Raw genomic sequence first — 23,657 nt, forward strand, 5'->3', positions numbered from 1 at the left:
TTCTTTTTATTCCATCAACCTATGTGCATCCATCTAGTCCCTGAAATCTCTTCTTAGTACAACTAGAAGGATCCCAGATGTTCGATTCCCAGTTATGCCATGTATTACCTTTGTAACATTCTCAGATTGCTGTATTTCCTGCCTCGCCAAAAGCCCTAGCCGTACTTGGTAGATTCTGGAGACTTGCCACATATTGTTTACAGCAAGAAATACCACCTCCAGCAGGAGTTTGTTCAGAACACTTTGACATTATGTTAAAGAACATCTAAAAATATGTAGATGGAGTCTATCTTTGGATCACTAGCACATCAATCCTGCTGTAACAGGAACAAAGCTATGTACTTTTCATAAACAGAAACACAAGTATAATACTTAAAAGGCGTGCTAACAACACACACACAGTGTATATAGCACCATGAACATATGAATAGTCAGCGAAGACAGAATTCTGAAGGGTTTAAAAGCAATGATCACAGATAATTCTAATCTATAAACATCCATCTATTATTTTATGGTCTTATATTTTTTGAACTCTGCCTAGCAGCAGCATTCACTCTGCAAATACACAAATGTTTTAAATTTGCATTTAAAAGGGCAATTTCATAGGTTCATTTTGATTCACAACAGAGATTTATCAAATACACCAAGTTTTCATCTTTTCTTTGAGGGCAGAGGCCAGACTATCATGTTTACACCTTGGTAAACTAAACGAAGGCAAGAAAAATTATTTTTAAAATAGAAATAATTATTACAGTTGTCAACTTCTACAGACAAACAATCTAAACTGTCATTTTATAACTGCAATCACGGAATCTTACAGTCAGGGACTAAACCTCATTTTATCAAACTTCTATCCCCAGGCATGAAGCTCTCTTACTCAAAAATGACAAATGGCTTTTTATTTTCTAGTTTGATTCCCTTCAATTATATTTCCTCCAATTTACAGGCATGATTATTATAAAGCTCTGCCTTTCTTGAGACATCTCCTTACTATTGTTGACCAGGTTATCCTATGTATCAGAGTAATTCTTGAGTCTGGACTGCCTGGGTTCAATTCCCATGTATTACTTTTGTAACATTGGAAAAGACACTTAATTTCTTCAAGCTTTAACATAACTTTAGAATTTGACCACTTTTCATTACCTCCATGAATATCCCACCCTGGGCCTCAGGGCCATCATTTTAGAAGTCTACTAGTCAGTCTCCCTGTCCCACTAATCTATTCTCAAAGTGACTACTGCAATGTTCCAGGTCAAATTTAGTGAAACCAAATGCCTCTTCTCATCAAAATCATGCAATGATTCACATTAAGTTCAAAGTGAAAGTTTAATGCCTTAAAAGGTTCACATGCTGCTCTACCCTGTTAGGCTCTGATTCATCTCTCACTCTCCCCTTACTCAGGCAACATTAGACACACTGGTCTTCCACTCTCAGACACAAGAGGGACATTCCTGTATTTATTCCTTTGCTACAGAGTTCCCACATCCTGGAACCCTCATTCACTAAATATCTGCTTGCTGATTCTTCTTCTTCAAGTCTTTGTTTCAATCTCACTTTCTCACCACTACCAGTTCCAGTTTCTCTATTTAATAAATAGAAATTGATCCCGCCCATCCTTATCTCCTTATCTCCTTATCTCCTGCACTCTGCTCACCCTGTTATATCTCATTCTATTTCTTACTTTTCAATATACTATGTAGTTTATTAACTGTTTTTGTATCAATGATTGTCTTTCTTCACTAAAACAAAGTTCCTAAGGGCTGGAGATTTTTCTTGTTTGTTTATAGCACCTTGCACACAGTAGGCATTTTAAAAGTCATTATGTGAATGAATGAATTTTAGGATAGTGAATAAGTTATTACACATATAGTACTTAAAGCAGTGGCTGGACTATAATAATGTTTTATGTAATTACTATTAGTGTAGCACTTGTTATTACTGTTGCTGGCATTAATTTTGATACTAATCTTCTTAGTATTATTTTCTTCCATGTCTACTTCCTAAGCCATAGGAAGTACTAAAGGCCTTTGATCCACAGGATCATCTCACCCCCAAATTCCTGGACTATTCCAATCAAAGTTGACAGTCTATTAGAATCTTCATCTTTGAAATTTTTCTTCCTCTTAGGATGGGGTGACTTCATGGGTACCATGATGTTTACTCTACCAAAGGACTCTCCATTAACTCTCATTAGAGTACATGTCTGGCCATGTCTTCTACTTTTTCTTTGTTTCTCCTTCTGGGATAGCAGCAAACCCAAGGTAATCTGCCCTGAGGCTGCCTTCTTCAAAAGAGGACACTCATGGATTTTCCAAAGTTATAGACAATGAGATGTCCTTTTGTTGCTTTTTTTAAAAAAAAGCAGTGCTCTAGACCAGAGATTCTAGACCTGAGATTCTGCATTTCTAGCAAGCTCCCAGTGATGGGATACTGCTGGTACCAGTCATACTTGGTGTAGCAAAGCCCTAAACAACTTCATCTCTTCAGAAGTGTTGTGAAAGTGAATATTTGTTTGCTCACAAGACAAAAAAAAAAAAGGAAAGTTCAAATGCTCTTACCAACTTGAGCATTAAGTTCTCCATGAATAATGAGATTAAAAATTCATGCACATTCTGAGAGTGATTTAATAGCAATTGACAAAAAGCTCTCATATTATCCCAGGTTAAAACTCTATGATATACATATGAACATACCACAGTGAATTCCACCTTAATGTTTATCTATAGAGCGTCAATTAAAAAAAACACACACACACACAGCAAGTAGAAGGAAGACCAATAGAGTAAAAGAATGTGAAAAGGGGAAGAGTATACACTGGAGACTGAAGTGGAGCATCTTATATTCCATGCATGTATGATTATATCAGAATGAACTCCAATATTATATACAACTAAATGCAGTAATGAAAACATTTAAAATAAACAAAAATAAAATTCTATGACATTGTACAGTGTAATACATTGTACATTAAACATGGGTTTGAGGAGGACACATCACTCAGAAGGTCTATTATTTTATTTCAGTTTGTGCCTTATGTGTATAAATTTTCCAAGTTTGAGGAAACTCATTCTGATTGTCTTTGGGGTTGCAACCTAAAAATTATATACTGCTATGAGGCCATGTACTTATATTTCACTAGCCAGGATCACTATCATGTATTGCAATATAGACTGGCTGAAAGGACAAGGTAAAAAGAGAAGACACATAAAAGTATCCATTTTAAAATACACAGTTATGTTACCATTTGTTAAAGGACTATAAATCCAACATGCTCAACAATGTGACTGAATTCTTGACCATTCACATGAATATAATTGGTTTCTAAATTGTATCCTGAACTAACCCTTCCATAGAGAAGATAATAAATAAACATTGTTACATGAATGATTCTCAAAAATGATCAAAAAGTTGAATTACTATTACAATTTTGGGAATTTTCAAAATTAATTTACATGTATCTTGCTATATTTATTCATATTAGTTTTAAAAATAAATCAACCCAGTATTTTAAGTTGTCTTTAAATAAAATGTAAATTCATATCACATGTGGTATAGAAAAGCAGGATTCTGTCTATAAGCACAGTGATAGTTTTTGCATGGTAGTAAGTAAGGATTCATGGTGCTAATTAGTTCTCCATGCTGCTACTTTATGTGTGTGATCCTTCCTCTGTATTATACCTCTCAGGAAAAAAGGATTAATAAAAATTGATGATTCTCTCACACAAACTTCAACTTCTCCAAAAGTAATACACCTATTTGGCATATTAGTGATCAAAATATTCCACCTGTAAATGCTTTCAAAGTATCCTTAAAAGGGATATTTACAAGACCAAAAAGAGTATAATCATCATGAAGAGACAGCTTAAAAACACAGCAAATGAGGACAATGAGAGGAACTGGGGTGGGGGAAATTCCTTGAAAAAGCAAGTCAGCAGGGAAGAAATTACCTTCAGATATTTAGGAAATATCATTCATAAATAGACCAGATTCACTTTATGACTCCAGAAGCCAGAATTATGTCCACTGAGAAGTTATAGGGAGGAAAATTTTGGCTCAACATTAGAAAGTTCTGAAAAATAATTAACATAAATGAAATATAAAATTGGGTGGCTTTGGCAGGTTTTAAGTTTTCTGTCGATGGGGAGTTTAAGCAAAGCCTGAATAACCACCTATATTAGCTTCTAGAGCTGCATTAATAGAAAACAATAGACCAGGCATCTTAAAAAACTGATTTGTTTTCTTCCAGTTCTGAAGGATAGAACTGTAAACAAGTATTAGCAAGCTTGGTTTGTTCTGAGGTCTCTGTCCTTGGTTTGCAGATGGCCACCTTCTCTATGTCCTCTCCTGGTCTTTCCTCTGGGCATACACCTCCCTGGCATCATTTGTGTGTTCAAATCTCCGCTTCTTATAAGGGCAGCAGTGAGAAAGGGTTCGGGTCAACACAGTCTGCTGTAACACCACTTGAAAGACCCTGTGTCGAAATATAGTCAGCCTTTCATATTCCCAGGTTCCACCCCCAAGCATTCAATAAAACCTGGATTAAAAATATCCAGAAAATGGGCAAAAAAACCGAACAGGTACTTCACAGGAGAGGAAATACAAATGGTCAACAACAAATATATGAAAAAACATTCAAAATCTCTAGCAATTAGAGAAATGGACATAAAAACTACACTGAGATTCCATCTCACTTCAGTCAGAATGACAATTATTAATAATACCAATAACAATAAATGTTGGTGAGGATGTGGGGAAGAAATGTATACTCATATGTTGCTGGTGGGATTACAAATTGGTGCAACCACTCTGGAAAGCAGTATGGAGATTCCTTAGAAACTTGGAATGGAACCCATTTGACCCAGCTATCCCACTCCTCGGCATTATATCCAAAGGACTTAAAATCAGCATACTATAGTGGTGCAGCCACATCAATGTTTATAGCACACAATTCACAATAGCTAAGCTATGGAGCCAACCTAGATCACCTTCAACAGATGAATAGATTAAGAAAATGTGGTACATACACACAATAGAATATTTCTCAGCCATAACAAACAGTGAAATTATAGCATTTGCCAATAAATGAATGGAACTGGAGACTATCATGCTAAGTGAAATAAGCCAATCCCAAAAAACCAACAGCTGAATGTTCTCTTTGGTATATGGATGTTGACACATAATAAGTGGGGGAGGGAAGAATAGAAGTTCATTGAATTAGGTAACAGGGAATGAAGGGAAGAGAAAGGGATGGGAATAGGAAAGACAGTAGAAAGAATCAGACATAATTTTCCTATGTACCCGTATGAAAACATCACAGTGAATCCCATCATTGTGTACTTCCACAAGAATGGTATCCTAATTAGAATAAGTTATACTCCGTGTATGTATAATATGTCAAAATATACTCTACTGTCATATACACCTAAAAACAAATAAAAAATTTAAAAAATATTCAGGAAAAATGTGTCCAAATGAAAGATGTACATCTTTTTTGTTATTGTTCACTAAATAATAAAGGAACAAACATTTACATAGCATTGCACTATTTATTAGCAGTAATCTAGAGAGTATTTAAAGTATACAGGAGAATGTGTGCAGAGTTCATGCAAATACTACACCATTGCATCTAAGATAATGGAGCATCTGAGGACTTGGACACTCATGGGGGTCCTGGAACCAATCCCACATGAATATCAAGGGGTAACTATGCAGACAATAGGGTACTGGGGGGAAAGAGCTTCAACATATGTATTTTTGGAGAACACTATTTAGCCTGTAACACCATCTTTTGCATGATATACTGTATTTCACCACAGAATCATTATTGATTTAATGTCGAATTTTTATTGCCAAAAAAGTTCAGTGCAATCCTTATGTAAAGCTTTTTTTTAAGTGTCAGTTTATTTAAAAATCATTTATTACTGTCTTTGGTGCAAGACTAGGATCCCTTCTTAATATTCACGAATTTACATTAAAATCAAATAGCCCAAATGGGGGCACTTCATTTCTCTGTGACAGTTTACCAGACATTTTTCAGGCCTGAAAAAAACAAGTTAACTCATTAGATGTTATTGATTTGTGCATTATAGTAAAAATATTATACCTGAGAAAATTTACTACAGTGTTACAAAGTATGGATTTACAACATGAAATCTGTGTCTGAAGATTCTGTGCCTAAATTAATCAAGACCCTTGAAGCTATCATTGGTTTCATCATTTGATGCACAGTCCTCAGTGACACTTATAGATGATGGGCTCATGATTAGTGTTGCAAATCTCTAAACAAAGTAAGTTGGCTTTAGGAAATGTGATGACAGTATGCACGCATTGAGGTGCTAGGCTCCCAGCAGCACACAGTGCATGAGAAGACATAAGCATCCACATGCTACTGTTGAATATATGCCTGCTCTGTGTACCTTTTAAGCAGTATGACAGACAGAATTATAGCAAGCAATGATGACACAATAAAAGGTTATAAACTGATTTTTGTGTGATGATTAGCAGTGGCAACAATTATGCAGTAAGACAGGTCAATGTATCAGCTGGTGGGAGAATGAATTGAACTAAATATTACCAAACATCTACTAATTCTCAGTTTAGAAACCTAATGGTTATAAATATTAAATAAAATCTCATTTATCCAATGTCTCAATCTCAGGAGCACTGTTTCAGCAAATGGTTTCACAATTATAATGGGATTACTCCTATTTTAACCCACTTATACAGCATAAGTTATGTGCAAGTCTGATTGAAATTGCTATTTATTTTACACAAATAGTATTAACATAAGTAATTTCAAGATATTATGAAAATTACTATCTATTGAATAAATTATCACAATATTAAAAAATTAAAGAAAAATATTTGTCCACTATTCTGTCACCTATGCCACTGAAACTCTCACTTTGTATTTATGCACACTCATAAGTGTGCATAATGTATGCATTTGCATTCACAGTGAATATTTTTTACTTATTTCACAATTAGGTTAATATACAGAAGCAAAGCCTTTATAACCATTCTTAACAAATGAACAATACACTTTAGTATACAGACCATATGCTATATCATTCCTTGATACTGTATATTTAGTTTGTTACAATTTTTTATAATTATAAGGTTGAAATGGACATCTAGTTTTGAATATATAAATATTTCTCCTTTTGGAAAAATTAAATTGGAAGAAGAAGTTTAGAGGAAGGTTAACAAAATAAAAGACAAACTATTTTTATGGCTCTTGATACATTATTACATTAGTTTCCAAATGTGTTGTATCATACAGCTACACCACCAGCAATTTTCAAGTTTACTTATTTAACCACAAATTCATCACTACTGAATACTAATTTTCAATTATTTTTGGTCATTAAGTAGGAGTCATCTAGAGTCTCATTTTTGCTTATTTTTCTAAGTCTTTGATAGGAAGTAAAAATATATTTCATGTTTATTTACCATCAGACTGTTATTGTTTATACACAGTAGAGTCACGTTTTCAGACTATGTGTCAGCTGCTTAGATCACTTTCCTAAATAATCAAGACCATTGAAGCTATATTTTGCAATAAAGTACTTCTTTATATCTTTCTACCTATTTTTAAACATAATAATTTTAAGTGTTCATTAAAATAGTAAAAATTAGTATAAATTTTCAATGGTTCATTTGACTTGGGTAGATCTTGAAAACATTCTCTAACCAAATGCTCTAGGTACAACCAGACATAGCTTACCTAGAGAATATTTCCACAGTTAACAAGTATGTCAAGAGTCTTAAAGACAAACCTTAAAGTCTATCTTTTCCTTTCCTTTTCCATATGAGCTTAATTACAAGACAGTCTATTATTCAGCACCCTGATACATACTACAATCACTTCCATTCATGAGTACTTACCATGATTCCTTGCAGGTCTACTGTAATATATATGCCTGCTCTCCAAAGCAATCAAGTTGAATGCTGTTTTAATTGAAATCAATCCCCTATATGTCTTGCAATTTTTAACAAAGGTTACATTTCAGCCTCTTTAACCAGACATTTAAAAATATTTCCTTAGCCTGATAAATTCCTAACAGAGATAGTAAAATATTATCACAATAATGATTATTGCTATTAATACTCTATAAATGAGCTGCTACTCTTCTTCCTCTCTGAATTAAAATGATGATTATGAGGATAAGACCTCAAATTAACTCTAAGCTTTTTAAAAATGAAGAGCAACATAAAAATAAGTATATCAAAGAGAATGAGGTAGATGTATTGATATAAAACAAAATCTAAGATTATTGTTACCTAAGAATAACAATACATAATCAGGTGCAATGATACATTTACATTTAAGAAATCATTGTACTGTGGTTGCCTTTGAGGAAGGGAACTGAGAGCTAGGAGGGGGACGTGTCTTTTGTGTATGCTTCTGTGAACCCTTTGAAATTTTCATGTACTTGTACTAAGTCCCCAAATGAATTAGATTTCTAAAAGTAAGGCCATATTGTTGTCCATTTTGAACAATTCACATATACAGATTCATATGTACAAAGTAAAGGGAAGGATGCAGGGGTCTTCCAGGCAGGAAAGTGGCAAGATAAAGCAGAGAGATGAGCAGGCTCCACAGGCAGCCAGAGATCTAGGACTTTTGTCATCACCACCACAGTCTTCACCAAAATAGCACTTGCTGTTGAGAATCTACTACTCTTCCAAGCACTGTGACTACTGCTTTGTCGACATACCTCCATTTTTATTTAGAACTGTACAGTTATGCAGTGAACAAACTATACTCAGCTCTTATGGGACTTATTCTGACCACACACGTTGTAAGCAATAGAAACAATCCACAGAATAGTCCATGAGAATCAAAGCTTAAGTGTTTTCCCTTTATGCCTCTCTGCCTCTCAAGGGGAGAAACCAGAAGTAAAATGTTCTGAAGTCTAAAACAGATTCTAACAGGCAAAGCAAAGCCTATACTGAGATATGACATTGAATGGTCTGAGGAAAGGTCTGGGATTTAATAAGAACAGTTGATGATAACACTGGGCTCTAAGGAACTCAAGATCTTTTATAAAGAAAACACCTTTGGAAATTGAGGCATAATCTGAATGACATGGGAAATAGAGAAAAGAGCCCACAAATGGGTCAGAAACCTCACATCTGAAAGGATATAAAATGTCTCCACTTTTAACCTATCTTTGTCAAAAGTTAAAAATGAAGGAAAAAACAATGTAGCAAAGAGTATTTGTTGAGCATTGTAGGCGCTAAAAATCTGTACCCTAAATTCTTAGCAGCAGATTCTTTGAATCTGCTATTAGAATTAAATAACCATGCAATGTTTTCAGAGAAGCTCTGAAGGTGGAAAATTGCAAGGGGTCATCTTATTACTGCTCTCCTCAAGTTGTGGATGTATTTAGCAGCAACCAAACTTTTATAAGTTAACATTTAAATTGAATTAAACTCTAAATATTGTTACCAGTAAATTTGACCTATTTTGTACTTGAAGAATTAGAATCCCTAAAACTCTGCTGCTCCTAGATCAAGAATCATGGAGCTTCTCATCTTCAAAATGTGAACAAAAGCCTTGATTGCTCTTGTGAGGGTCAAATGGGGTAGTATAGGTTAAAGTTCTTTGTAGCCTCTAAGCCTCCAGCCAAATATTAGGGAGTGTTGTGTATGTATGTGAAACCATCTTCTAAGTTCTGTCATGGAGAACATAGCATATGGACAAATGCGAACATGGTCCTTGCCTTTACATCACATAAAGCTTTGTGGTCAAACTTCTATGTTTAGTTTCTCTCAACTGCAAAATGGTATAACAATTGCACCAACAATGAGACTGCCGTGATGAATCAACAACATGATTATGTGTAAGAAACTTAGAACATACTAGGCATCTATTAAACGAGCAATAAATATTTTTATTATTATTTTGTTTAAAATTTGGTTTGAAGACAAAATAGATAAATAAATTATGGATGGTTCACACACATATATGAATAAAAGTGGTATAGGTACAAGATTTATGTGTATATACATACATACATCTGTGTATAAAACATAATAAATGAAAAAACTTATATAGATAAAAAGTCATCATCTACCGGGTATACTGGGTAGAATTTTACCATTGACAGATTCAGAAAACCACTTAAGAATTCAGTGTCTGGTGTAGGAAATAGTTTTATTTTCTCATGAAAATGTCTTAAAGACAGGAATCATATCTAATTTATCACATAATTCTCAAGGACCGCACAGTTACAGACATATCATCAGCTCTAATAATTGTTTATTCAATAAATGCAAAAATAAATGAATATAAGAAAAGATAAAGAGAATATTCTAGAAACAGAGAATAAAACAGCTTACCCAAATAGGAGATTCACGTAGCAATAGTTGTTACTTCTTACTAAACATTCCAGCATGGAAACCACCAAACAGGACTGCCTGGCAGAAACTAGATTCTGATCATGTGAAAAGAAAGGCAAGAGGGCAGATGAGGAAAAGACTAAAATATATGTATTTATTTTTCTTAAAAAAAGAGGTAGGACCTTATTTATAACAGAATAACTAATTCCTGAACCCCAGCCCTGGCATCTTCTACAGCTTGCTGTGTGGTTACTGTGGACCCTCAGGAAGCTCCCCACTGGAGAACTATGGAACACAACCACCATGAAAGCCAAGGGCTTCCCATTAATTCCTTTTCTTCAGAAGTGAACAAGAACAACAACAACAAACCCTTATGTTTAGAAACCTTTAGTTAATCCAATAGTATCTACATGCGGAGTCAACTCACTCTCTCCTGAGATGGAAATACATTCCATTTCATCAAGATGAGGAAATGTCACAACCATTCATATTAACAGTCCTCCTTACCAGGACATGATTCTGCTTTTCCAATTAAGTCCTATTGATGGTATTAAGCAGTAACATGCCATTCTACTCTTTGAAGGAGTTCCTCTTTTTAAAGTATCTCTATCTTTTCTTCTTCAAGCTAAATAATCACAGCTCCTCTTATAAACCCTGAGTCCTTTGTATTGCTATATTCCTTCTTTTGCTTTGCTTCTAACTCTCCAAGTTTGTGTGTGCCAGGACTAAGATGGGGCAACCTTTCCTCTGCAGCATCTGAGTTTAGAGAACAGGGTTAGCTATAGTACCTACATGTCGTGGAGGAGTGCTCTCTCAAAAGGCACACACTTTCCAAGTTCTTACTTCATTTATTTATTCATTTATAAAATGTAACCCAGTGATTAACAGAATCCTGAAAATAGCTTGACAAAGACTATAAAACCAATCTTGAATTTGTTTCTGTTTCTTACATGATATTTTCTTGTTTATTCCTACATGATGGTTTATTCCCCCCTAATATGAAGCTTCAGTGAAGTTACTGTCCTGTGTTGTGGAGGAACTTTTCTTGCTCTGTGTATACATATTCAGCCAGACCTTCTAATGATATAACAGCAGCTGAACACCCATTACTACAGAGTCCAAATCTCTTTGGTGAAACAAGACCCTGGTCACTTTTGATAGGTTTCTGCCTTCAAAAGTGCTATTATCTAGTTGGGGAGAATGAATACTGACATTTATGGGGGAAAAAGTGGACAACCATGCAGAGACATAAATGTGAGGTGCCATACTGGAGTGGGGGCAGACATGACAAGTATACAGGGGTGAAATCAGTTAGGAAGCTCTGATGGAGACCATTCTTTAGTTGGGCCTTGGATAAAGATGATTTTCATCCTACAGAAGAGAGGGAAGAAGTCAGAATTGGCAGGGTTCCTTCATTTCTCCCCTGGGTATGACATCACCTTTGCCTCTGATGAAGCAGATACCTTGGAGAGAACACGGGGCTGGGGGCTTGGAAGCCCAGGTTTCAGGATGATGTCTTCTAACAACTAGCTGTGAGATGGTGGTTAATTCACTCCACATTTCTGTGTCTGTCTCCTCATCTAGTAAATGCTGATGTTGGAAAAGATAATTTTCAAGGTACATCCCAGATCTCAGTTCCTAAGGTATTCTGAATTCAGTGAATTGTCTATTTCTAATATAAAGAAGATCATTCTTAGTTCTGATCCTTATCTTCTAAGATGCAAACTCTACTTATTCTACCCACGCCCTCCAATTAGTCCCTAGAACCACAAATATTAGTGTTGAAATCAAATAATTCTAGTCTTTAGTCTGGTTTGACAGATTTCCTTGTGTTTTTACATCTGGGAAATGAATAATACTGATAGCTATTTTTCACTTTAGGTTGTAGATTTATAGAACTAATGTTTCCTTGACCTCAAGGAGTGTAATCAATGTGATGGAGCATGAAATAGAATCATGAATCCATTAAACTCTTTCATTGTAGTTTTCTGGTCAATATGCTCATTATAACACTTTTGAGATATCACATAAACCCTGATAATAATGCTATTAGACAAACTTAAATATAAAAAGGTCAATATTCCATCTCAAATATACCACTATTTTTATATTAGAACAACATATAAGAAAACATAAATCATTTGAGTTTATAAAGTAAACATAAGTCATTTGAGTTTATAAATATGTTAGAAGAATGATACAGTTAATTCTGATCTGAACATCAGTATTTTACACATGCTTATTTTGTAAAGCAGGACCATTTTCCAGACAATTCCAAGAACTTTACTGATTATTTCTAAGTAACCAAATGTTATTGTTTAACAGAATCTAAAAATAAAATATTTATGAATTATTTCATATATTCACAATCTAGCTAAAAATATATAACACATATTCTAAATATCCTCTTCCTATTGAATAAAGATTTCTAAAAGATTAGTGGAATTCTGTTTCTTTAACTTACTGCTTTTTAAAATAAAAAAACTTATTATAAACAGGTAGCAATCTCTAGCTTCCACATCTTGACACATACACCAGAATCACATACACCACGGTACACTTAATCTTAAACAATGCCTGTACCTCCACTGCCTCCAAATCTCCATTAATATGACAGAAAAGAAATTTCTAAAACAAGATCAAAGGAATGGCATAGATGACAGAACACCAAGACATGTGATTGAAATGTTAGTAAAATAAACGGTAACTAATTTAGCAATGGAAAAATCTGAACATGTGGATCAACCTGGGAAGAAGCAATAAGAAGTATGCTGATCCATGAAGCAAGGAGAATGTGGGGCGTGGGAATCTGTATGGAAAAAAATAAATAAACTCTTAGATCACTCCTCCCACCAGGAAGAAGGAAATTCCAGATTAGGGGATATTAGGTACAGTAGAGGTGTGGAAAGCCACCTAGAAACATGGTGGGTGAAGGGGTTAATTAATTATCTATATGATGTATCTCTAAATTTTATTCTCTTAAGGATCTTGAGGATCTCAAAGAAAACATGGTATATATATACACAGTGAAGTTTTATTCAGCCATAAAGAACAATAGAATCGTGTCATATACAGGATAATGAATGGAACTGGAGAACATCATGTGGAATATAATCAGTCAAGGGCTGTATGTTTTCTCTCATATGTGGAAGCTAGAGAGAAAAAAGGGGAAAGGGGATTATTTAATGAAAATAGAAGAGAGACAAGTAGAGGAATAGAAGATGGGGATTAGGGGAGGGAGGAGAGGAAAGAAAGGGGAAGTACTGGGGAATGAAGTTGACCAAATTATATATGTAAATGTATAAAAATATCAATGAATCTTAATATTATGTATAATTATAAAGAACCACTAAAAAGTAATTATAAAAAGACAAAAAAGAATTTTGAGCATCTCCAAGATTTTTTGTTATATGTGTCAATATTATCTTATTACAAATTGCAACAGAAAAAACAAAAATATTAATGAATGTTTTCATTTTAATATGAATTTATTAATTCATAAAAATAACAACAGCAAGTTTGTCATATATTAATATAGATAACACTCTTATGAAACTTAACTATATTTTTTTAAAAAATTAGCAAGAAGAGTGACACTGTTTTAAATTTTACAAAATCTTTTCAGTGTCTGGCTTAATAGAAAATAAATTCTCACATGCACTTTGGCAATCAATCTGTGTTATTAAAATTGGTATTAGGGGCTGGGGATATAGCTCAATTGGTAGAGTGCTTGCCTCGCATGCACAAGGCTCTGGGTTCAATCCCCAGCATCCTCCCCCCCCCCCAAAAAAAAAAAGAAAAGAAAATTGGTGCTATAAAAATGTGTTATTTTGGTGAAAGAATACTAAGAAAATACAGCTTCATGGAGATAAGAAGTTCAAAAGGGAGGAGTATTTATATAACCTTTTCAGATAATTGTGCATATTGATCTGTGATGTTACACCAAAACTTGACAAGTGAAAAAAAATTTTTTCTCTGTACTAGGGATTGACCACAGGAATGCTTTACCACTGAACTTAATTTTTAGCCTTTTTTATTTTGAGATGGGACTCACTAAATTACCAGGATGGCCTTGAACTTGTGTGCCTCTTGCCTCAGCCTCCTAAGCAACCAGGATTACAGGCATGCACCATCATGCCCACTCTGACAACTAGTGCGTTCAATATAGATTTTATATAGATTAAATAAGAGTTTCAATATAGATTTTTAAATCATATCAACTAACTCTCTGTACTTTGTTAAGATCTGTTGATTGTATTGCTCATCTATCCATGCATGATTTGGTAACATCCTATATTGCATTTGGAAATACCAGTTCACTGATTTAGAAAAATTTTTCAAATATTGGCACACTTTATTTTATATATATATTAAATATATAATTATATATATATATATATATATATATATATATATATATATATATATATATATATCATTGGTTACTATTACAGTATTGGGAAAGTTTGAAGCTCAAGATAGAGAACACAAGCTTTCCAAAATTCTAAATTTCATGTGAAAACTCAAATTTTGTCATTGGCACCAATTTCCATCTGTTGTTTTCCCTGTAGTGACAAAGTTAATTTTTATTTATTTTTGAGAATGTTTCTGTAAAATCACCACATCTGACTGATCATCCTTTGACATTCATTTTTTTCAAGTAAAAATGGTGTTCTCTGAATAAAACAGGTATTTCAGCTTTGAACTCAATTGTACAAGTGTTTTTCCTCCCACAATCATTGTACTTTGGTATGCTGCAGAGATGATTTATGTATATTTCGTATTTCATCAAAGAAAACAGCAAAAAAGTTGTGTATTTCAGGGTCAAGAATAAAGAGTAATTAATAACTTTTACAGTTCATCAAAGACATTCTTAAATGAATTGGCTTTATTTATTTATTTATTTATTCTATTAGTGTGCAATTCTGAAGAATGAATGATTACCAGGAGAGTTTGGTACTACTGCATAGATTAGTGGTAAGGCACTAGCAAGTTTTCCATGGTTTCATTTGCATCATCAGTGAAAATATTAAAACCATTAAAATGGCAAGTAACTTCTTAGTATTATTTATGAAAATAGTTTTTGGTAAGAATCTTGGTTAGTTCCTGTGTCCACAGACTACATTTTGAGCATCTCTAATCTAAATATGATGAATTCCTAAAAATTTGGGTAATCAAGTTTTCACCTCTAGTCAGTATATGGGATAATTTCTCTTCAGCTTGTTATTAAAGACCTAAGGATGGTGACATTTAAAATTCTACCTATGAAATAGCCAATGAGTCCGATCAGCAAAAAATCCATTCCCACCTCTAAAATGAACACAAGCAGGCAGAATTCCCAATATATATTTGATATCTCATAGTTTAAATATGAAATGAAGCCAAAGGTCACCAAGTGTTTTAGAAAATTCTCTATGAAAATAAGCCCACACAGATAAACAGATATAAACACACAAACTCAGAGAAAAGGAACAATGCAAAAAGCAACAATTAGTATAATTAATGTCCTGAAGAAAGTATTAGAACCATGAAATAAGAACAGAACAGTAAAGATTTCTTGAATCTTAACAAATAGGATAGCAAAATTTTAAGAAACTGGGTAGGATTCTCAGGAGATAGAGTTGAGGAAATCTTCCAGAATGTAGAACAAAAAGACAAAATATTAGAAAAATAGGAGAGAAAAGTAAAGAACTGATCCAAGAACATGAAGATCTGACAAAGAATGAGTTCCACAAAAGGAAAACATAAGAAAATTATCAAGAATTACCAAACAAATTTTTTAATCCCTAAAGAAATTGCAAAATGGAGAAAAGTTGTATGGCAGAATCCATCCATGTTGTATTTTAGAACTTTGGGTATTAATAATACATATATATATATATATATATATATATATATATATATATATATCAGAAAAGTTTTTAGAGTCAGGAAAGTGGTGGTGGAAGACAGGTGGCTATATATGAAGGAGCAGCAATCCACATGGCTTCTACTCCAAAAAGAATCTTAAGGGCTAGAACACAATGGAGCAATGCCACCAGAATAGATGAAAGAAAACACAGGGAAATGCTTCCTGATATGGTCTGAGAAATAATATTTTGGATAAGACCTCAAAAGCACAGACAAAAAACAGCAAAACTATTAATTAGAACAAATTAATTTTTAAAAAAGCAAAACTAGACAAATGGGATTACAACTAAAAAGCTTCTACATATCAAATGAAACAACAGAATAAAGACACACCTAGAGGGTGATATAATATATTTGTGAATAATATTTCTCATAAAGGGCTAATATGCAAAATATACAAGGAACTCAATAGAAAAAAATCTGATTTAAAAATAGGCAAAAAACTTGGGTAGAGATATCTCAAAAGAAAACACACAAATGATTAACAAGTACATTTAAAAAATGCTTAACATCACTAATCATTCTAATCTCTCTGTTTTTTTTATATCACAAAACCACATGCAGTATCACCTTACCATAATTGGAATGACCTATCAAAAACAAAAATTACAAGTACTGCTAAGAATGTGGAGAAAGGGGATTAGTATAGCCATATGGACAACACTATGGAGGTTCTTCAGAAAATTGAAAATAGAACTACCCTTTGCATGGTACAGGGTATAATTTCAAAGGAATTGAAATCTTTAAGTCAAAGAGATATCCACATTCCCATATGAATTGTAACATAATAGCCAAGATGGAGAATCAATCTAAGGATCCATTAACAGATTAATGAATAAAAAACAGGTGGTATATAAACATAGTGGAATATTATTCAGTCATAAGAATGTGATCCTGTTATTTGTGACAAGATAGATTAACCTGGAAGACATTATGTTAAGTGAAATAAGCCAGGCACAGAAGACAAATGTCACATGATATCATTTCCATGTGAAATCTAAGAAAGTAGATCTCATAGAGGTAGAGAGCAGAATAGTGGTTACCAGGGGCTAGAGAAGGGAGTGGGGAGGGATGAGGAAAAGCTGGTCAACAGGAACAATGTTATAGTGAAATAGGAGGAATACAATTCCAGGGTTACATTGCACAGTTAACAATAATGTATTGTATATATTTTAAAATAGCTAGAAGAAGGAATTTTGAATATTTTCATCACAAATAAATGATAATTGTTTAAAATTATGAATATGCTAATTGCTCTGATTTGTATAGATGTATCGAAACATCACACTGTACCCCATAAAAATATTTACCTCTTTTATTTTCTCAGGAAACAATAAGGATACACACACAAACACACACACACACACACAAACACACACACACACACACACACATACTCATAATCATAGAATGTAAAGGGGAAAAAACAGACATGGAATCCTCCCCAGTAGACAAGTGAAATAAACTCCCAGAACAATGGCAACGGAAAATCCCAGATGTTGCTTATGTAACAGTCTAGAGAGCAACTAATTTGATTGGAGCAGAAAGAAGGAAGGCTTAAGGAGAATTGTCCCCAAGATAAAATGAAACTTACATTATCTCCTATGCTTGACCATAGTGTTATAGAAACTTTAAGGAAGAAAACATAACAAGCAAAATATGAGGTAGTGGTTAGGTTCAGAAAAAAACAAAAGTTTAAAAGAAAGTGTGAAAATAACATACAGTATTATTATGAACAAACAAACTATGAAGTTTAGTGTTTTTTAAATAAGAAAAGTTTTTTAAATAAGTAAACACCAATTATTCAGTTAGCCCAAATGTTGCTTCAGGGAAGCCAGATGGGGAAGGGATCTCAGGAGACATGGTTTATATGATGAATTTTATAATATGATTTGACTTTTTAAACTATGTAAGTATTTTATTTTGATTTTTAGAAAAAAGAAAAAAAATAGAGCTTGGAAGAAAATGTGCCATAATGTATGATTTTCAGTGCTGCCTAAAATGGCTAGGAAGTCATTGCTCCACCAACTGACAGAGCAGCAGTTCTCAACTTTGATTTCCTGAGACACAAATGACAAGTGATATTTTTCTATGTATAACTTCATGATATTCCCATTGTGCTACCTCTAACATAGTGTTTCTCTCTTTTTTAAGAAAACCATTATAGTGGCAAATACCTATAATTTCAGCAATTTGGGAAGATTAGGTAGGAAGGTCACAAGTTCTAGGCCAGCCTTAGCAAGTTAGCAAGGTCCTGTCTCAAAAATAAAAACTAAAAAGAGCTAGGGATGCAGCTCAGGGTAAAACACTCCTGGGATCAACTTCCAGTACCAAAAATAAATAAATAAATAAAAGGAAAGGAAAAACAAAGAAAGAAATGGCAACAGATATCTCTTGCAGTCCCTTTAATATATATCCCTTGAAAAAGGATTACTAGATCATTTTTGAAAAACCTCCATACCAATTTATATTTCCAACCCTAGGATTTACGTTTCTCCACATCCTTGCCCATGCTTGTCTTCCCTGTTTTTGGTAATAGATAACCTAACATGTGTGAGGCAATATCTCATTGTGATTTGATTTGCATTTCTTTGATAACTAGTTATGCTGGACCTTTCCACATACTTGTTGATGCTTTGTGTTCTTTGGAGAAAAGTCTATTCAGATCTTTTACCCATGTTTTAAATCTGATTTGCGTGTGTGCATGCACTATTGAATTGTGGAAGCCCTTTATATGTTTTGGATAATAACCCTCTATTGATAGTATGTTAGTCAGCATTTTATCATTTTGCCAAAATACTTGAGATAAATAAAGGAAATGATTTTTTAAGAATTTATCTCATTTTATTTAATTAGCTAATTTAACTTATTTGCAGTGCTGGGGTTTGAACCTGAGACCTCTGTGCATACCAGAAACATACTTTACCACTGAACTATACCTGTAGGCTGGAAAGATTTATTTTGGCTCATAGCGACAGAGGTTTCAGTCCATGTTTGCTTGGCCCTGTTGCTTGGGGGCTATGGCAACACAGTATATCATGGCAGGAATACAAGGTAGAGGACTCCTTTTCACTTCATGGAAGCTGGTAAGCATTAAAGGAAAGGAAAGAACTTAGGTACCAATATCCCCTTAAGGGCATGTCCTCAAAATCCTAAATTCCTTACACTAGGCCCCACATACCAAAGATTCTACCTCTTCCAACAGTACCACAGGCTGATAACCAAGCCTTTAACACTTAGGCCTTTGGAAGCATTTAAAACCCAAACTATAGCCATCAGATATATGTTTTCAATTTTATTTAGCTGAATAAGGTTCAGTGGCCAAATATGGAAGCAACATTAAATTCTCATCAATGGATGAATGAATAAAGAAAATGTGGTATATACATATACAATGTTATTCAGCCTTTAAAAGGGAGAAAATCCTGCTATTTGTGACTACATAAATGAATCTGGAGGACACTATGCTAAGTGAATAAAGGCAGATACAGAAGGACAAATAAATGATCTCATGTATTGGAGGAATCTGTTAGTCAAATTCATAGAAACAGAACAGTGCTTGTCAGAAACTAGGATGAGGGAAAATCAACTGTTGGTTAGAGGAGTCAAAGTTTCAGTTATGCAAGATGAACAAGTCCTAGAAATTTGTACAACCTCATAGTTAATAATACTGTACTGCACACCTAAAAATTTCTAAGAGTATATATCTTAACATTAAGTGATTTGAAATAAGTAAATAGGCAGGAGGAGACTTCTAGAAGTAATGGATATATTTTTGACATTGTTATAATTGTTTCATGGGTGTTTACTTACCTCCAAACTCATCCATTTGTCTATATTAAACCTTTAGTGTTTTTTAATATGTTAATCACACATCAATAAACTGGTTTTTAAGAAATTATGCAGAATATAAATAGCTAAAAACAGTATTATAGGACAAATTTGAAGTTTTTAATATGTCAAAGTTTGCTATTCAAAATATCGCTATTTTATCTATAGTGAATCAGTGCTTGATGTATCTCAGGGCTGATCTCAATATCCTACATCATAACACTGAATTTGATAACAGTTGGATGAGAACATGATCTCCAAACACACACCTACTGGAGTCAGGCCTGCATGAACAAAAGTAAACCATGTAAATCTCTCAATCTTTCCCCCTTTCACTTTTGAAAAAGTTGTGGGAATCTTTTTTTTTTTTTTTTTTTTTTAAAGAAAAAGCGAGAAAGCCTGTGTGACATTGAATGGCAACTGATCCTCATCTTCAGCCGTGGCAGATCAATGGCAACTATGGCTCACTGTAGAGGATAAGTCATTTCTACTGGCAGCCACCACTCCGTTCCAGCCAATTAAGACCATGCTGGAATAGAGGTATAGTCTCACACCCATTCATCTCTATCTTACAATTTCATATCCTAATATAAATCACATGTTATCCAAGACAGAAGTCACCATAAAGGTATATTGGCCATATTGTTCATATTTCTAGACAGTCCTTAGTTTCAATGTGATATTCTTTTTCAACATTACAAACTATGAAAATGTTTTAGAGAATCCCAAATTTCAGTGTAGAAGCTTCCTCTAACAGATGGCTATCAAAACTAGAAAATATATACAAGTACTATATCTAGCTATGTACTCCAAAAATAAAGTTATCTCATTTTTTAAAAATCTAATCCAGTTGCAGAGAAACTTATCCCCTTTCCTTGTTAAGTTGTGATACGTGAACTGAGCCAGTGCCCAGTTATTATGTAAGATGGAGTTCATAGAAGTTAGATTCTGCAATTCCTCTGAAGGGACTAAATAGTTTACAACACAAGAAGATAACACCGTGCAATAACACAAATAATATTTTGGCCTTCTAAGTCTCCTCTCAGATCCCCTCACTCTCTCCCTAGGCCTCTTTCCATAGCCTTTCCCTGTCTTTCTGGCACATATTTGGAGTATCCCATAGGGGTGACTTCATCCCATTTTCATTTTGACAAATGTCATTGTTTCTATATCTGTATTTCAACCCTCCCACCCATCTCAGAGGAAGTGGTTTCTGTGCTTTCATCTAAAGATCATGTTCCTTTAAGGTCTTCAGGGAATAGTCTGCCACATCGATGTTCATAGCAGCACAATTCACAATAGCTAGACTGTGGAACCAACCCAGATGCCCTTCAATGGATGAATGGATTAAAAAAATGTGGCATCTATACACCATGGAGTATTACGCAGCACTAAAAAATGACAAAATCATGGAATTTGCAGGGAAATGGATGGCACTAGAGCAGATTATGCTTAGTGAAGCTAGCCAATCCCTAAAAAACAAATACCAAATGTCTTCTTTGATATAATGAGAGCAACTAAGAATACAGCAGGGAGGAAGAGCAGGAAGAAAAGATTAACATTAAACAGAGACATGAGGTGGGAGGGAAAGGGAGAGAAAAAGGGAATTGCATGGAAATGGAAGGAGACCCTCATTGTTATACTAAATTACATATAAGAGGTTGTGAATGGAATGGGAAAATAAACAAGGTGAGAAATGAATTACAGAGGATGGGGTAGAGAGAGAAGATGGAAAGGGAGAGGAGGGGGGATAGTAGAGGATAGGAAAGGTAGCAGAATACAACAATTACTAGTATGGCATTATGTAAAATGGGGATGTGTAACCCATGTGATTCTGCAATCTGTATCTGGGGAAAAATGGGAGTTCATAAATCACTTGAAGCCAATGTATGCTAATGTATGAATATGATATGTCAAGAGATTTGTAAGGTTTTGAACAACCAATAAAAAAAAAATAAAAAAATAAAGATCATGTTCCTTATTTACCCGGAGCACTGCTCCCAGAGTCACCTCCCACCTCTGAAATGGAAGGTTTTCCCTTCTGCATTTAGTGGATGCTCAGAGTTTCCTGGCTTTCCAACAAAAGTAAACAATGTTTCCTTTGCCCGCTCCTTTCTTTTCTTCTCATCTTTTTATCTTCTAGTCACTAAATTCCTACCTATTGCTTCCCTCTGACTCTGCTTATGGATTTAATGATGGAAATGTGTCACCTTCACTGAAAACTTGATTTGCAAAGTGTTTTCATAAATATCATCCTTTTGAACCTCACAATAACTCTATGAAATGAGTAGGACAAAAATTATCCCCATTTTGTAAAAACAGAAACTAAACTTCTAGGAAATGATTTACCAAGCTAAATACTGCTACTAAGCAGCCCAAGAAATTAAACTGAATCCACTGAGACCTTATCCAGTGGCGGGCCTCTGTTCTACAACTCTGAGGATGTCAGCTCTAATACTACTGGTGGCCTCCTTGCTAAAGCCAGGATTAATTTCCTTAGGCCTTTGACCCTTTTCTTTTTCTTTTAACACTATACTGACTAAACTTCAAAATTCTTGAAATGTTCTCTAGTCCTCTCTTCCCTCAACTTTGCTATTACTGCAATTTGGGGGTTGTTTTTCTAGTTTGTCATATTGTTTCTCTTTTCTTCCCTCCCTGATTCAGAGATATTTTAACATTCAGTTTTATGATTTATCTGTCTTCCTACCTTTTCCCTTTTTCCCCTTCCTTCCCTCCTTCTTTCCTCTCTTTCCTGTTTAGATTACCTTCTTTTTAAGTCCATGACTTTACATAAATGACTCCATTATCTTTATCTAAATTAGAATTTTGAAGCAGTTTAAATCTTGCCCATTATTTGTTCTCCTAGACCATAGTTCAGCAAGTTCCATAATCCTCTGTCTAAAACGTCTTATGTCTGCTCTTTCTTTTCACCCTCCTTACTACCATCCATCTCTGAGGGCTCATCAACTTCTCAATATTGGATCATGCTCTCTACAAATTCTCAGCTCCCTAGCCAGCCTTCTGAATAGTGGCCATTTCCCATCATTCATCAGGCACACTAATGTCAAATATTCCCCTAAATATGAGCCTTCCTTGGTGGCACTTTCTCCTCAAGAACATTCATTTAGCCAAGCATGATCTGAACCTTACCATATAAGACATTTTATGGTTTAGATATGAGGTGTTCCCCAAAGCTCACGTATAAGACAAAGAAAGAAGGTTCAGAGGCAAATGATTAGATTATGAGCTTTAACCTAATCAGTGGATTAATCCACCAATTCACTGATATAGATTAGCTGGATGATAACTGTAGGCATGTAGGGTGTGGCTAGAGAAAGTAGGTCACTGTGGACATGTCTTTAGGGTATATATTTAGTTTTGGGTGAGCAGCTCTCTCTTTCTGCTTCCTCTTGATATGTCCTGAGTTGCTTCTACCACCATGCCCTTCCACCAGAGTATTCTGTCTCACCTCAGACCCACAACTATAGAATTGGTTGAACCACTAAAACTTTGATCCAAAATGAACTTTTCTTCCTCCAGATTGTTCTTGTCAGGTATTTTGGACACAG

At 34.3% G+C, this 23,657-nt stretch overlaps 1 non-coding gene across 1 annotated transcript; it reads left to right on the forward strand.

The window, feature by feature from the left end:
* The first annotated feature begins 14,050 nt into the window (after nt 1–14,050).
* Nucleotides 14,051–14,123, forward strand: Trnaa-cgc (transfer RNA alanine (anticodon CGC)). Its single transcript has one exon. It is a non-coding gene; the product is annotated as a tRNA-Ala (tRNA).
* The last annotated feature ends 9,534 nt before the right edge of the window (nt 14,124–23,657 follow it).

This window comes from Callospermophilus lateralis, chromosome 10, assembly GCF_048772815.1.
Source record: "Callospermophilus lateralis isolate mCalLat2 chromosome 10, mCalLat2.hap1, whole genome shotgun sequence".
NCBI classification, from domain to species: domain Eukaryota; kingdom Metazoa; phylum Chordata; class Mammalia; order Rodentia; family Sciuridae; genus Callospermophilus; species Callospermophilus lateralis.